At 48.4% G+C, this 15,121-nt stretch overlaps 2 long non-coding RNA genes across 2 annotated transcripts in view; one reads left to right on the top strand and one right to left on the bottom strand.

The window, feature by feature from the left end:
• The window catches only part of LOC119359198, an 11,647-nt gene extending 5,098 nt beyond the window's left edge, over nucleotides 1-6,549 (top strand). The window contains exons 2-3 of the long non-coding RNA XR_005172415.1: nucleotides 5,290-5,476; nucleotides 6,063-6,549. This is a non-coding gene — a long non-coding RNA (uncharacterized LOC119359198). The remainder of the gene's footprint in view (nucleotides 1-5,289; nucleotides 5,477-6,062) is intronic.
• Nucleotides 6,550-9,629: 3,080 nt separating this feature from the next.
• Nucleotides 9,630-10,808, bottom strand: LOC119359197. Its single transcript, XR_005172414.1, has 2 exons — nucleotides 10,632-10,808; nucleotides 9,630-10,045 (listed from the first exon to the last, which is right to left on the bottom strand). It is a non-coding gene; the product is annotated as an uncharacterized LOC119359197 (long non-coding RNA).
• Nucleotides 10,809-15,121: the final 4,313 nt, after the last annotated feature.

Raw genomic sequence — 15,121 nt, 5'->3', positions numbered from 1 at the left:
CGCTCGCCTAAGTTATCAGAAATCCTACCGAGTTAAGAGCAAACCTCTCACTCGGGGGCTTAGCTGCAGCCCAGCGCTCGCCTAAGTTATCAGAAATCCTACCGAGTGAAGAGCAAACCTCTCACTCGAAGGCTTAGCTGCAGTCCAAGTACTCGCCTAAGTTATCAAAATTCCTACCGAGTGAAGAGCAAACCTCTCACTCGGGGGCTTAGCTGCAGCCCAGCGCTCGCCTAAGTGGACTAAGGAATAAGTCGATTGCAGTAGGCGCCCCGCTTTGAACCTGCAAAAGGCATTTCGAGCCAAAAGCAATCATATTCAAACACCAAATTCAAGTTCGGATCGATACCTAAAGGAACCAAAAGTGCTCAGGCGCTAAGCCCGTTAAGGTTTATCGGTTACAACTCCACTCGGCATACCGAGGCAAATTTAAAGCATCGAGTTTAGAAGAAGTTTTTTACCCCTCCTGTGGAGGGCTGGAAGGTGCAACAAACTCATCAAGATCAATTCCATCTGCGATCCGAGTGGCAGCCGCAAGGAAAGTTTCCATAAAGGACCTGAAGTCGTGTTTCTTGGTGTTGGCCACCTGGAGGGCCGCCAGCTTGTCTTCTCGCGCATCTTTGCAGTGGACTCGGGCCAGACACAGAGCAACATCGGCACCGCACCGAGCCGAGGACTTTTTCCACTCCTGCACTCGACCAGGGATCGTGTTCAAGCGAGCCATCAGCGACTCGAGGTCGTTCTGAAGTGTCTCCCCGGGCCAGAGCGTCGAGTCGATGCGAGATGTGGCGACCTTCAGCCTTGCAAGATAGTCCACGACAGCTGCAACACGGGACTCCAGTCGGAAAACATTCATGGCAACTTCGTCATCCATCGGAGAATTGACGGGGTCAAGGTTTGGTTCCAGCCGGCTAGTTTCTTCTTCAAAGTTTTGACAAAATTCTGCAAGGACGATCACCGAGTCAAGGCGATGGTCGAATGGAAAAACCACGGTTGGAAATGATCGCCGAGCATAGAGATTTACCTTCAAGCATAAGAAACAGCTTCTTGGCAAGACCATTCAGGAAGGCCTCAGATCTTTTTTCTTCCCAAGAGCAGCTTTCAGATTGGCATTTTCTTGCTCAAGCTTGGCGACTGAAGCTAACTTCTCGTCAACAAGCTTGATCTTCTCAGCTAGTTCAAGGTCCTTCTTCCGTTGGGCCTCCCTCACCTTACCTGCAAGTTACAGCAAGATCAGATTTTGAAACAAATAAAGGGAAAAAACAGTCATCAAGGTCTCACCAAACATACCTTCGGTCTCCTCCTTTGCCTTCGTCAGATTCTCCTGAACCAGCTTCAAATTCAGCTCGAGCTGAATGTGCTTGTTTTCCAGCTCAGAGTAGCGAGCCACAAGATCACAGGAGTTCTGCGAAGAACCAATCGACTAAAATGTCAAATATAATTCACTTCCGAGTGAAAAAGGAAAAATCACGCGTTTCTAAGACTACAGCCAAATACGAGCATTCGACCGTAGTCTCGGGGACTACACCCAGTGGGTGCACTCAGCGTGCCCCCACTAATCGACCAGTCGAAGACAGAGTCGACCAGTCGACCGGTTTGCGAAATCCAGTCGCCTTAGTCGAATGACGGAAAGACTGAAATTATAAAGCCTAAGGCCGACTGCCCGCAGTCGACCTTAGCCTTGGGGACTACACCCAGTGGGTGCACTCAGCGTGCCCCCACTAATCCTATTTGAAGACAGAGTCGACCAGTCGACCTAAAAAAACAAAAAAAGAGATATATTCTTTAAGACTGTAATCGACTCCCAGCAGTCGACCACAGTCTCGGGGACTACACCCAGTGGGTGCACTCAGCGTGCCCCCACTAATCGACCAGTCGAAGACAGAGTCGACCAGTCGACCGGTTTGCGAAATCCATTCGACATAGTCGAATGACAGAAAGACTGAAATTGTAAAGCCTAAGGCCGACTGCCCGCAGTCGACCTTAGCCTTGGGGACTACACCCAGCGGGTGCACTCAGCGTGCCCCCGCTAACACGGAGTTTAACTCGACACACCCACTGGGTGACTACTATAAATCCTGGAAAGAAAAGTTTCTGATAGCATATCCTAACAGAACAAATGGTGGTCGACTGACCTGAACATTGCGTTGGAGGGCGGAACTAGCGTCGTAAGCTGCCTGGCTCGCATCCCGGATGGTCTTCAACTGCTCCATCATGATCCCTGCCTGGCGTATTGCCTCCTTCGCTACGCCAGCTTGGTCCTCTGGGACGTGGTGCGTCGTGAAGAGGGAGGGCTGCGGAGCACTCGTCAGTGGATCTGCGAAGGACACGGTGTGTCGAGTGGTGTTCCCCTCCTCCGCGACCAGAGCCTCAAGCACCGTTACATCCTGGGTCACCTTGCTGGCAGACGCTTTCCTACTCCTTCTGTACTTCAGCGGTTCCTCATCTTCATCATCATCAGGGAGAGTGATTACAACATTGGATGGAGCTACAGAAAAGAATCAGGATTAGATCATGAGTCAGTCGACTAAAGACAGTGTTAAGAATATAGTACCAGGTTTTGAGGTTGCTGCGTCCTCCATCTCATGGTCGTCAGCCCGGGCCGAGGTCTCAGAAGTAGCAGCACTGCAACTCCAAAGAGTCAGTCGACTAACTCCAGCGCCAACCAGAGATAAAGTTCACACAAAACAAGAAGACGTAAGCAATATGATTACCCTGATATGGTGGGGATGGACACCTTCATCTTCGGCAGGTGCTTGGTCGGCTTCGACGGGGCCGCCCTGGGCTGCTTTGGCGCCTTTTCAGTCGGCGCCGGAGAGGTGGTCCGAGGGCGCTTGGTCGACTGTGTAACAGTCGCGACCCCCTCGCCGCGTTCAGTCGCAGGATCATGGACAAGTTTCGACCGCCTTTCCGAGCGCGGTGGTGCGACCTCCTCCTCCTCCTCCTCTTCCCCGTCCTCATCGTCATCATCATCATCGTCATCGTCATCATCATCGGCCTCGGCGGCGTCCGAGTCCCACTCCTCCTCCTGGCTCTCGCCCCCGCTCGCTTCTCCCTCCTCAGTCGGAGCCTGCGCTCTGTTGGGCATCGAGTACAGTTCAGTGAGGGTCTGAGGGAGAACAAGACAAAGATCAGTCGACCGATCGGCAGAGAAAGCAGAAATAAAATATGATGAGAATACAACGGGAAGTGGGGCAGACATGCCTTGTTTGGGTCACTGTGGCAGTCGAGTGGAGGAATCCTTCTGGCCCCGCGAGGGTTGTCCTTGTTCCCAGTAACAGCGGCCATCCACCTTTCCAGAGTGGCATCGTCGACTGCTTCTGGATTGACCCGAGTCACATCCTCAGTCCCACAGTACAACCACATGCAATGGCTCCGGAACTGAAGAGGCTGGATTCGGCGCATAAGGAAAACTTCCAGGAGATCCATGCCCGTCACTCCCTCCCGAACCAACTGAACTACGCGCTCCATCAACATCTTCACGTCAGCTTTCTCCTCCGGAATCAGCTTCAGAGAGGAGGGCTTGTTCACTCGGTCCATGGTAAATGGAGGGAGTCCACTCGACTGCCCCGGTGTCGACTCATCCTGGCAGTAGAACCAGGTCGACTGCCAGCCTCTGACTGACTCGGGAAATGTCATGGCTGGGAAGGTGCTCTTGTTTCTCACCTGGATCCCCAGACCTCCACACATTTGGACCACTCGGGTTCTTTCGTCGCCTGGACTCGCCTTCTTCACAGTTTGAGAGCGACATGTGAATATGTGCTTGAACAAGCCCCAGTGCGGTCGACAGCCCAGAAAACTCTCGCACATGGACACAAACGCGGCAAGATAGGCGATAGAATTCGGGGTGAAGTGGTGGAGTTGCGCTCCAAAAAAGTTCAAGAAACCACGGAAGAAAATGCTCGGCGGCAAAGAGAATCCGCGGTCGACATGGGTAGCCAGAAGCACGCACTCACCCTCTTCCGGCTGGGGCTGCCACTCTTTCCCCGGAAGCCTCGCAGCTCCATGGGGGATCAGGCCCTCGTTGGCCATGTCGAGGAGATCCTTCTTCGTGATGGTCGACTGGATCCAATCTCCTTGGACCCAGCCTTTCGGCAGGCGGGATCTGGACGAAGACCCACCGCGGCTGGTGGATCTCCCCTTCGCCTTCTCCGTCGCCGACGCCTTCTTCGCGCGCTCCAGTGCCGCCGTCTTCTCCTTGACCATGGCTTCCGGCGGGGCGCGTGAGGAGAAGTGGTGCGGAGGCGAGAGCGAGCGCGTTGGGCGGAGATGAAGGAGGCAGAGAGAGAGAATGCTGAGGCACTGTTCAAAAAACCCTCGCCGGGCGCATTTATAAGATCCCTTCCGAGTGGATGACAGGTGGACCCGGCAGATCTAATCATATCCTGGAACTGTTACGCGGACGAGATACGTGGCGAAGAAAGCGGCGCGAGGATCGAGGCGTCTATGTCCCATCCCATCCGAACGCCGCGGTCCGCTCCGCTTCGCGCGTTTCCCCAAATTTCGCATCCCGCGGAATCCGCGAACGGCAGATCGGTCTGTCAGGCGCGGGATTTCCTGCGATCCATCGCTCGGAAATCGACGAAGCCCGAAAGATCACTCGACGAAAGAAAAGAATGGATCGAGTCGACTGAAGACAAGTTGCTCACTATCAACGAAGAGATTCTCTGGTTCAGAACAACGCACGACCAGTGTGCAAAGGTTAATCAGAAACAGCATCAACTCCTCCGTCACTCAAAGCCTCAATCCATCCGGGGGCTAATGATGGGGTCATGTACCTAGGGTAGGGTCACATACCTGATCTAAGTACCCTGCCCAAGGACACCCTTAGAAGAGGTCACCTTCCAGTCGACCAACGAGGGACTCACTCGACTGACTTGAAGGACTCGACCACGAAGACTCACTCGACTACCAGGAGGTCAAAAGGCACTCTGCACTGCAACAGCCTGTAGTTAAGTAGACTTTATGATAGTTAAGACACTTTATGTGGGACGTTACCAGTAACGCCCCGGACTAAATACACCTTAAACCCTTCATTACGTGGGCTGGCTGGGGTCCTGGCGCACTCTATATAAGCCACCCCCCTCCACAGGCAGAAGAGTTCGGCATCCTGTAATTCATATACACATAATCCACTCGACCGCCTCCGAGCTCCGAGACGTAGGGCTTTTACTTCTCCGAGAAGGGCCTGAACTCGTACATCTCTTGTGTTTACAACCTCTCCATAGCTAGGACCTTGCCTCTCCATACCTACCCCCCACTCTACTGTCAGACTTAGAACCACGACACCAGGTCCGGTGGGCTTGCCACCGGCTGCAGCGGCAACAACGTCTCCGTGCCTACATCCTCCGCCAGCGCAGCCACACGCACGAGGCGTGCAGCCATGGGCGTCGGGCGTGTGCGGCTTCACCGGCGCTGCTCGGTCGCCATGGCTCTGCTGCTAACGGTGTGGACTAGCCACATCCTACTGCTACTGCTGGTAAGTACTAATCCTAATTCCTTCTCCATGAAGTGCTCCAAATTTCACAACAAGTGCCTGCTATATGTGAACGTGGGTGTGCATATATTGTTCATTTTATCTCAGGCCCTACTATTCCCCTCTCAGCCATATTGCCTTCTTTCTCTTTGTTTATCTCCAGGCCATGAAATTAATCAAGATTTAATTTATAGTGTGGTCATGGTATTGCTACTGATTAGAACTAAATGCTGTTCCTAACTAGTGCTACTCATCCTTGAACACCATATAGAAGTAAACAGTGGCAGTGAAACTCCAAAAATAATAATTACTTGTGAGTAGATTATAAACATCAATCTCTCAGTTTGCTACAGCTTGGCAGGGATTAATAAATAGGACCAGGTAGTATACACAGGAAGGTTGATCTTTTGGATACATACATACATATCTTAGCAAGTTACTAGTACCTAGGATTTGATTCTTGGCATGTTAGATCTAGTACATACCACGGATGTCATTCACATAAACTTTTACAAGCTTTTGCAATTGATCTAATTAGTTTTGACTAACTTGGGTGTTTACGCAAACATTTTGTTTGTTTTACTGCAAGGTAAATAGATCAAGGCGAATAGATGCTTATGGACTGATTCAAACCGAGGTGGAGATAGATAAGAAATCAAGCAAGAAGGGCTAACACAACAAGGTACTTGATTAGTACCTGGTGGCGCATGCAACCCAAAGATCTTCACCGCAGTGAAGGACAACAGTGTGGTAGAAGGTGAAAAGGCAAGTGGTGGGGGTACTCCAACGTATGTGTGTGTGAGGTAGAATGGTCCAGTGAAAGGGATGGCTCCTATTTATAGTGGGGTGAATAGCTATGTCGGTTTGAAGACACATTACATCTGGCATGCATGCGTGGTTAGTCTTGCATGCATACCTCCACTTGTGTCTCTTATGGGCTGTACTATGGACAGTTGTAATTTGTTTGGCTGGCCCTTAGTTGGCATTTACTTTATGGGAAAGAAATGAGACAAGGGTGTATAAAATATATGGAGGTTTGGAGAAGAATTTGTTTTGCACGACTAAATGCTATTTGTTGTAATAATAAATGTAGTTGTCTCTATTATTTTAATTAATGTTTTGGCAACGCCGTTGAAATTATCATTATCTAATTTATTTATTATATATATATTTTTACGGTTTTTACATCCTTTCCCCCTTAGAGAAAATTTCGTCCTCGAAATTTGTTGAGTCGCACCTCGAAAATGTAAGGATATTTTTCTCGGAGGTCATCTTCTTTTTCCCAAGTCGCTTCTCGCACCGGATGATTTCCCCATTGCACCTTGCAATATTTAATTGTTTTACTCCTGAGCTTCTTTTCCTCTGTGTCCAAAATACGACTAGGATGCTCCTCATACGTTAGGTCCTTTCGGAGGGTTAATTCTTCCTCCGAGACTCTCTCAAATGGTGGCTTTACGCTCTTGCGTAATTGGGATACATGAAATACATCATGAACCCCTTGTAGGTGCGCTGGCAATTCTAATTTGTACGCCACCGTCCCTCTTCTTTTTAAGATTCGATAGGGACCAATATATCGCGGACTTAGTTTTCCTTGTACTCCAAAGCGCTTGACACCTTTAATTGGTGAGACTTTTAAATAAACAAAGTCTCCGGGTTGATATTGTATATCACGTCGTCTCTTGTCTACATAACTCTTTTGTCGGCTTTGCGCCGTCTTGAGCCGCTCTCTAATTATGCGAACTTTTTCCTCGGTCTCTTGGACCAAGTCGGGTGCTAAGAGTTTCTTTTCTCCGGTTTCCACCCAACATATTGGGGTTCGGCATCTTCGACCATATAAGGCCTCAAATGGGGACATACCAATACTAGCTTGGTAGCTATTGTTATAAGCGAACTCTGCTAAGGGTAAGTGCTTGCTCCATGAGTCACCAAAATCTAGCACGCAAGCCCTTAGCATGTCTTCTATGATTTGGTTCACCCTCTCGACTTGACCGCTAGTCTGGGGGTGGTAAGCGGTACTAAAATCCAATTTTGTTCCTAATGCTTCTTGTAATTTTTCCTAGAACTTGGATGTAAACATAGATCCACGATCTGACACTATTCTGGAAGGTGTTCCATGTAGAGCTACTATCCTGTGGATATATAGCTCAGCCAATTTTTCTCTGGAGCAACCTGGGACTAAAGGGATAAAATGGGCAGATTTAGTGAGTCGGTCAACCATCACCCATATGATCTCCTCACGTTTTCTTGTTTTGGGCAGTCCGGTGATAAAGTCCATGTGGATTTCCTCCCATTTCCATTGTGGAATTTGGAGAGGTTGCAATAAGCCTGGTGGTCGCTGGTGTTCTGCCTTGACTCTCTTACAAGTGTCACACTCGTCCACATACCGAGCAATTTCTCTTTTCATATTTCTCCACCAAAATGTACCCTTGACATCTCGGTACATTTTTGTGCTACCAGGGTGTATGGTGTACGGAGTGTTGTGTGCCTCCTGGAGTATTATCTGCTTAATATCCAAGATATTTGGCACACATACTCGGGTTTTATACCAAAGTGATCCGTCTTCCGCTATTCGGAATTCTGATGGTTGACCATCTTGTATTCTGCGCTTTTCCTCACAAATAAACTCATCTTTGGTTTGTTTTTCCTTGATTTCGTCCAACAAATTGGGTCTGATTGCTAATGTGGCTAGGATTTTCTCAACCGGTTTATGTATGAATTCAATTCCCATCATCTCCAGCTCATGTATCAGATGCTTATCATAGGTTGGCATCTTGACATGATTGCATGAGGTTTTTCGGCTAAGGGCATCTGCCACCACATTAGCTTTTCCTGGGTGGTAGTTGACACTAAGGTCATAATCCTTAATGAGTTCCAACCATCGTCTTTGTCTCATATTCAATTCCTTTTGCGTGAAGATATACTTGAGGCTTTTATGGTCCGTGTATAGTTCACAACGGTTTCCATAAAGGTAGTGCCTCCACATCTTCAACGCAAATACAACGGCAGCTAACTCGAGGTCATGGGTGGGGTAGTTTTGTTCATGGGGCTTTAACTGGCGAGAGGCATAGGCTATGGCTCTCCCATCTTGCATTAACACACATCCCAAACCAACTCTAGAGGCATCGCAATATACTATGAATGCTTTGCCTGGTTCGGGTAGAGCCAATACCGGAGCGGTTGTGAGCCGTTTCTTTAACTCCTGAAAACTTTGCTCACACTTGTCATTCCAGTCAAATGGAACTCCCTTCCTTAGTAATTTGGTCATAGGGGCTGCTTTCTGGGAGAAGCCTTCTATGAACCTTCGATAATATCCAGCTAAACCAAGGAAGCTATGAATCTCTGTTACGTTGGTTGGGGATTTCCATGCCAACACTGCATCCACTTTAGCAGGATCTACGGCTATCCCTTTCCCTGATATAATGTGTCCTAAGAAGGACACTTCTTCTAGCCAAAATTCACACTTTTTGAATTTGGCATAGAGTTGTTTTTCCCTCAAGGTCTGTAGTACTATCCGGAGGTGTTCAGCATGTTCCTCAATACTTCGAGAGTATATGAGGATATCATCAATGAACACTACCACAAACTTGTCTAAATAGGGCATGAGGACTAGGTTCATCAGGTTCATGAAAATTGCTGGTGCATTTGTGAGCCCGAAGGGAACAACCATGAATTCATGGTGACCATATCGGGTTATGAAAGCAGTCTTAGGTATATCTTCTTCCTTTACTTTTAGTTGGTGGTACCCTGACCTGAGATCTATTTTTGAGAATACAGTGGCTCCTTTCAATTGGTCAAATAGATCATCTATCCGGGGTAGTGGGTACTTATTCTTAATGGTCGCCTCATTCAAGGCTCGATAATCCACACATAGCCTCATACTTCCGTCCTTTTTCTTAACGAATAAGACTGGTGCTGCCCAAGGTGACACACTTGGTCGAATAAACCCCGTTTCTTCTAGTTCATCCAATTGTTTTCTTAATAAATAAATATATATATATATAATAAATAAATTAGATAACGATAATTTCAACGGCGTTGCCAAAACATTAATTAAAATAATAGAGACAACTACATTTATTATTACAACAAATAGCATTTAGTCGTGCAAAACAAATTCTTCTCCAAACCTCCATATATTTAATAGACCCTTGTCTCATTTCTTTCACATAAAGTAAATGCCAACTAAGGGCCAGCCAAACAAATTACACCTGTCCATAGTACAGCCCATAAGAGACACAAGTGGAGGTATGCATGCAAGACTAACCACGCATGCATGCCAGATGTAATGTGTCTTCAAACCGACATAGCTATTCACCCCACTATAAATAGGAGCCATCCCTTTCACTGGACCATTCTACCTCACACACACATACGTTGGAGTACCCCCACCACTTGCCTTTTCACCTTCTACCACACTGCTGTCCTTCACTGCGGTGAAGATCTTTGGTTTGCATGCGCCACCAGGTACTAATCAAGTACCTTGTTGTGTTAGCCCTTCTTGCTTGATTTCTTATCTATCTCCACCTCGGTTTGAATCAGTCCATAAGCATCTATTCGCCTTGATCTATTTACCTTGCAGTAAAACAAACAAAATGTTTGCGTAAACACCCAAGTTAGTCAAAACTAATTAGATCAATTGCAAAAGCTTGTAAAAGTTTATGTGAATGACATCCGTGGTATGTACTAGATCTAACATGCCAAGAATCAAATCCTAGGTACTAGTAACTTGCTAAGACATGTATGTATGTATCCAAAAAATCAACCTTCCTATGTATACTACCTTGTCCTATTTATTAATCCCTGTCAATCTGTAGCAAACTGAGAGATTGATGTTTATAATCTACTCACAAGTAATTATTATTTTTGGAGTTTCACTGCCACTGTTTACTTCTATATGGTGTTCAAGGATGAGTAGCACTAGTTAGGAACAGCATTTAGATCTAATCAGTAGCAATACCATGACCACACTATAAATTAAATCTTGATTAATTTCATGGCCTGGAGATAAACAAAGAGAAAGAAGGCAATATGGCTGAGAGGGGAATAGTAGGGCCTGAGATAAAATGAACAATATATGCACACCCACGTTCACATATAGCAGGCACTTATTGTGAAATTTGGAGCACTTCATGGAGAAGGAATTAGGATTAGTACTTACCAGCAGTAGCAGTAGGATGTGGCTAGTCCACACCGTTAGCAGCAGAGCCATGGCGACCGAGCAGCGCCGGTGAAGCCGCACACGCCCGACGCCCATGGCTGCACGCCTCGTGCGTGTGGCTGCGCTGGCGGAGGATGTAGGCATGGAGACGTTGTTGCCACTGCAGCCGGTGGCAAGCCCACCGGACCTGGATCAGGCGGCGCTAGGATTAAGTGGTGGCAACATTTTTGGCGGCAGCGGATCAAATAAATAGGGGGAAATGGTAGAGGGAGACGAGGGGAATCTGTAGGTGTCCGCCGTGTCGCCGGAGATGCCCGGATGGGGCAGATCGAGGTGACGGCGGCCGTGCTCTGTTCTTGGGGAAGAGAGAGAGGTGAGCGGGCTGGTTCTGTTCATGGGACAGCAGAGAAGATGAGTAGTCTTTTTAGACTCGGGCTGGGGCTCAACCCGCGTAGTACTAGTAGTACAGTACTAGGCTACTGTTCTTTTTACTTATCATTTCTTTTACCATTCTCTGGACTGGATGACATACGTGCATGCTACTCTGTTTTGGATGGCTTAATGTATTTTATCTCTCAATGGAACACTAGGACGTATCACCACTTAGTTAATTACATGTGGCTTGCTCAACATGGCCGTGTTGCTGGATGTTAGATTTTTAGTTAGGAAGATAAATAATAATATAAACATGTTCCTGAAATAATTACCAGGAGTCGATCTCGGACCCGTAGGAGCCACGTCTGGTGGTTCCGAGTTGATCGAAGCACTATCCGGCAAGTCGTCATCTCCTTGACCATGTCTTGATAAATGTTTTCCGGGCTATGGGTCATTTCCAAAATTTTGCTTAAGAATTTAAAATAAATATTTTTCATAAATAAAATGAAATTTGGATCAGGTGGATCCACTGATTTGGCAATTGGACCAGATCAGGTGAAGCATCTGTATTAAGTAGTTGTGACCCGGGTAGGGTTACAATATAAATAAATATTTGGTGGGTAGGGGAGCTCATGTTGGTGAAAGCAACCCAGGGAGGGTCGGCTTGGATGGCGGGCTCCTCTACATAGGGTATCACATTAGGACACAACCAACTGGCGCTTACTTCAAAAGCGGCGCAAACCGTACTGACCATAGACCCCCCCTCCCTTTGTCTATTTTCTGCATATGCGTTGTTTGTCTTGTTTCCCGTTCTTTCTTTTATTCCTCTAGACCTTCACGGGTCACCTTGTGCCTCACATGTACATTACAGAGGTGCTAGCCGCACTATCTACACCTGGGGGCTTCTTTCACAGAAGCTTAAATTATTTACCTGGGCATCACGCCCAACACATGCGTTATACTTCCGCATGTACCTTTTTCACCATTATATGCATCGATATGACTTAAGTTTTAGCCAAGCTGGGTTGCCTGGCTCTTGTATTTATGCCCTACGTTCCCATTAATTCGGCTAGGGCATAAGCGGAGCACCTCTGCGATTGTTACCGCCGGGTCAGCCGGACGTGTACCTCAGACTGGGTGAAGCCAAAAGCTAGCGTTCTTAAGAGAATATTCGGTCGGTGAACAAAAGATGACTTTTATTTATTAACCATATCTGCCCCCAGACGTTTTTACTGCGCTTCTTGTCGCAGTCCGGACATGCATGCCTACCCAGGGAAAGGAACCCTTAACGGAACTATTCTCTCTGGAAGATGTTTCTTACTACCCATGTAATATAACATAACTAGTTGGGCACTTGTCTGATAAAGCACTAATGACCCCTACGCCTAGTCTCCATGCATGCCCCGGTTCTTATATAACCAAGAGGGTATTCGGATACACTCCGGACTGTTGGGTCCCAAGGTTGAAGCGAAAAGGTCCGCCACGACAAACGATCTACAATCCGGCTAGAAGGCATCATATATGTCACTTTACAATTACATAGTCAATTTGACTGGTTGAATTCCTCTTCAATGCCATCCAATAGGATGTCTAGTCTATAGTCCTGTTGGGAATACTTTGCGGCCAATTCTACTTGGCCGTACACTAAATTTACAGGGATCTCCTTGCCATCAGGCCCCACAGGTCCGACTTCGGCCATGCGGTTCGGGTCAGCCTTCGTGTACCGCGTCTTCACCATCGCCCAAGCTTCCCTGGTGCCCTGACGACGGGCCGATATCTTCCATAATCGGAAGCACCGCCGTGCTCCCTTCAGCTTTTCTGCAAGCTCTCCCAGGCCTTCGGGTAGGGAGACGGACGGCCACAAGGCCTGGGCAACGCCTTGCATCACCTGCCGAACTCGTTCGTGTAACTGTGCAAGCTCGGGAAGAAGATCACCCGTCGAAATAGGCATCTCCTCGGCAGGACGACCTGTTAGCATACCTGCAGACATAACTCTGTCAGCCAGCTTCCCCGCCGAACTCTTTTTAAGTTCGTTCAAGCACTTACTAAATATGTCGCGCCGAAGCCGTCGATTCTCCTTAACAGAGTCCAACAGTTGGGCACGAATATCTTTCAGTTCCACGCCCAGCTTGGTGTTGGCATCTTGGAGATCATTCTTCTCCTGCCTCACCCTCGTAAGCACGCTCTCACCAGCCTTCAGCTGGCGTTTGAGTTGTTGCTTATCCGGATTCACTCCGGCGTCATCTGCAATTTTTTCGTCAGATTTGCATATAAAGCCACACTCCAATATGATACTTATCATTTGATGGATATGTTACCAGCGGGGGTCTCTTTGGGCTCCCTTGCGGCGGACAGTGCGGCCTGAAGTTGGGCTTTGCACTCTTCCAGCTCCTGCGACAGTTGAGTATTCTTTTCTGTAAGAACCTACATAACAAATGATCCTTAAATCAGTTATCCTAACTGCTTCAAGTCTCAGGGGCTACTCATATATATAATCATCAAATTTTCTCACCCGTATGTATTTTACATACTGCTCCGTGGCTCTGGCTAGGCCATTTTGAGCGGCACGGAGGTGCGCATCTCCCGAGTTGAAGGCATCTAAAGCCTCTTGGGAGAAACAAGCGTCACGAAGAACAGTCCGGCGACGTCTATGGTTCATGGAACTTTCCACCTCGGAAGGGGTGGCGGACAGTCCATCCGTATCCTCTATCGGAGGAGCACCCGGTGCATGCCTTGTACTCGTTCCCACCCCTGAGTCCGGCCTTGGAGCCTGGCTTGTGGAGGCGCGGTTGGTAGCCTCTCCGGGTATAGTCCGGCGAGCACTCTTTCTCCTGAAAAGAAGGCACGGGCGTTAATATGCCCCTGTAAGTAATGTCTTGCAATAAAGACGGCGCGCTATACCGCTGCGCCAGTGCCTCCATCCGAACTACGGATCTTTTCAGCCTGCCTGGCCTAGCGGCCCCTTGTTGGCTAGTTGCCATAGGCTCGGCCTTCTGCCCCGAGGACCTCCCCTGCAAGACACGACTGTTATACGGCAATGAAAAAAAAGAGCACAAGGACGGACCCCTTTTGAAGTGCTGGAATTTCGGTCTCAGTCACCTGTGAGGTTGGAACTAGCCCAGGGTAATCGGCCATAATGGCCACCAAGGTATTGTCATTACTCCCTTGGTAAAAACCCCGTCGATCAGCTCCATGGATATGTCCGGATCCTCTTGGGAGGCCGGGTCAAGGGACCGTCCGGGGTCTTCGGGCTATGGAGGAGGGCTGTTTATCTCCTTTACTGCCTGGCGCAGCTCCTGCGATGAAATCGCTAGAATGAATACTTAAACTACGGGAATACTAAACGGATGGGCGAGAAAAAATCTCCACTTACCTAGCTCGGAGGATTGTACATGGAGAATCCGCCCTGCGGGTTGATACGGAGGAACTCCTCCTCTTCTCCCTTGTACAAAGTAGACAAGATCTTTATTAGATCAGCAGCCGATCCCGGCCCTTTGCGGCCATGGCGGGTGGCGTCATCCTCCCCGTTGAATTCCCACATGGGGTGGCCTCTATACTGGAGTGGCTGCACCCCCCGCATAATGCATATAGCCATGACCTCGATCATGGTCAATCCGGATCGAGCTAAAGAGCTTATCCGGCTCATCAGATAAAGAATGTCCCGGTCGTCTTCCTCCAGGGGGCTCCATGGACGCCAGCTCTGGCGCTTCTTCAAAGGGGCGTTGTCAAACTCCGGAAGGCCGATCTGAATAGGGTCCGGAAGGGGGACATCTTCTATATAAAACCATTCTGAAGGCCAGTCTTCGGACGTCTTCTTCGGGGACCCGGATAGATATCCGGTCCCAACGATACGCCACACTTCGGCTCCGCCCACTTGATATATAGATCCCTTCTTAGAACGGGGCACAAGGTAGAACAGCTTCTTCCATAGGGCGAAATGAGCCTCACAGCCCAAAAATAACTCGCAAAGGGCTACGAATCTCGCGATGTGCAGCAGGGAGGCAGGCGTAAGGTTGTGCAGCTGGAGGCCATAGAACTCCAGAAGCCCTCGGAGGAACAGATGGATTGGGAATCCGAGCCCTCTTACCAGATAAGGGACAAGGCATACCAGCTCT

The sequence above is a fragment of the Triticum dicoccoides genome, chromosome 2A, assembly GCF_002162155.2.
Source record: "Triticum dicoccoides isolate Atlit2015 ecotype Zavitan chromosome 2A, WEW_v2.0, whole genome shotgun sequence".
Classification (NCBI taxonomy): Eukaryota; Viridiplantae; Streptophyta; class Magnoliopsida; order Poales; family Poaceae; genus Triticum; species Triticum dicoccoides.
This window is presented reverse-complemented; position numbering and strand designations above follow the sequence as displayed.